Here is a 2,333-nt window from a genome sequence, read left to right as displayed (position 1 = left end):
CAAAGCAAAAAAGATGAATATTGATATTTCAATGTTTTGAAGTCATATTTCACACTCACATAAATGTTTGTTAAAATTTAAAATTGAAAATCGAAAATGATAAAACAGTTGTGAAACGAATTTTGTTTTAGCGTTTTAGCGTTTTAGCCGTTACATGTTTTTTGCGTAGTTAATGTTCTTAGCGATAAACGAAAAACAAAAACCGAAATCAAAAATATTTGCCATTTGTTAAAACTTGATGTTACGCATTTCAGTTGCGATTACTTCTAACTAATATCTATTAATTAATTATGTGCTTAACAGAAATCTGCAATGAGTAACTATGTTTTGCGTCTATCAATCATTATTTCTGACTAACTGATACTCATTGAATTCGTATTATTATTTACAGCCTCACGCTGCAGCTCTCTCAATCATCCATCGATCAATAAACACAAACACAACGACAGCAATTGTGATGCCCAATTGCATTGCGCTCTGATATGTCGTCCATTGTTCCTTCCATATATATATATAAATATATATATACACGCATAATATATAAATATATACAGACAACAGACTTCGCATTCGTTTCAACTAAAAACATTAACAAATCTATTTACAAAGCAAATCAAATGCAATTACGAAAGCAATCCGAAAGATATTAAAACTATTTATGTTTAGTTAATGCTTCAAACTGAAACACACTCACACACACACCTATATACACAACTAATTCTACCTATGGATATTTGTACATAATATTTAGCATTTAAGATGTCAACGAGAAATTTACACGTGAATATTAAAAAAATAATTATTAAATGTGCTCTTGAGTTGAAAACTAAAAAAAAAAAAACAAAAAAAATATAAATTAAACAAAATTAGGTAATGCAAATTATTTGAAGAATCCTTTGATAAATATGTTTACTAAAAATTTAAGCTGCGATCTTTTAGGCTTTTAGCTGAACTTGAAGAGCAGCTAATGAGGTTGGCGCAAGTGTTGCATACTTTAAGGCGTTGCATAAAAATTCTATGGCAGGATTCCAATGTTTTGAAAGGTGAAAAAGTGTGAATGCAAATAAAGTGAATGTGATAAGAAGTAAGAAAAAGAAGGTATTCAAATTGTGGGTAAGTACAAGTGCAAGTCTTTAATTTTAATGATTTAGATAATATATTATTATGTTATAAAGAAGTATTATTCTTTATACGATTGAAAGGAAAGTAAATGAAATGATTTGATTGGCAATTGATTGATTAACAATTAGGCTAAGACTTCTTTGTTTCTCATTCTATTTCCATTTATTTATTTAAAATATTCTTAGTATTTATATCTTTAACAATGTTAGCCATTTTATTATTTCTAATTTTTCCTTTAACTTATTTACGAGTGAAGAGTATATTGGTTTTGTGCACTGTGCATTCATTTTGGAATATTTACTATATACATTTATGCCTATATCTGATGAAATTTGTTATCCCACTAGTATATACGACTCTTCTATACCGTCACCAGATAAAAATATCATTTGTATATAGATGAGCTTTGGGAAAATAGTAGCAAATTAAAAAAAAAACTATTTATTTTAAAATCAACTTAACAGTATACTAGGCTAGCTGTAGCTAGTCTATACAGATATATATGCATTATATAGGCTATATGCTTCGACAGGCTTGGAAACACTTTGACCATTTTAAACTCTGATCGAGTACTTTTCTTACTTTATTGATTGGGGTTTAATTTTTATGCGCATAAATTCGCAATATATCATATTGCCATATCAAAACACAACGAAAATTTCGAGCTTTAAACATTTTCGTAATATACATTTTATAACCCATTCCTTAAGGCAACGAATTTATCATATAACACACACCTGTCATTCAAGCCATTATACATCGTGCATTTGTATACATATATATATATGCATATATATATATATATATATATATATATATATATATATATATAGTGGCTTATCTGTATATGTTCGTAATGGCTGTCAACTCGTGCGCCTGCCCGACTGCTGGGCAGGGGGCCTGAAAGCGCGCGCGCTAATTAGCGGTACGTGCGGAGTGCGTTTTAGCAGGCGCTCGAAAATATAGAATATGGACCTGGTAACTGAAGTGTGTGGAGCCTGAAGCTGGGCTCTCAAACCTGGGGGCATTGCCGGCCAACTCGAACGACTGTGACGGCTGAGATCGCTGAGTTGTGTTATCAATGAATTCAAATCAGCAGACATCAGACATCAGACAGCGAACAGCGAACAGCTCACCTGTAACAATGACATGTGTTGCTGTTGCTGTTGCTGTTGCTGTTGATGAGAGCGTGCAATTGTGACCCCAGTGAC

The sequence above is a fragment of the Drosophila hydei genome, unplaced genomic scaffold (genome assembly GCF_003285905.1).
Source record: "Drosophila hydei strain 15085-1641.00,03,60 unplaced genomic scaffold, DhydRS2 tig00008116-arrow-pilon, whole genome shotgun sequence".
NCBI lineage: Eukaryota > Metazoa > Arthropoda > Insecta > Diptera > Drosophilidae > Drosophila > Drosophila hydei.
Note: the sequence above shows the minus strand (reverse complement) of the source record.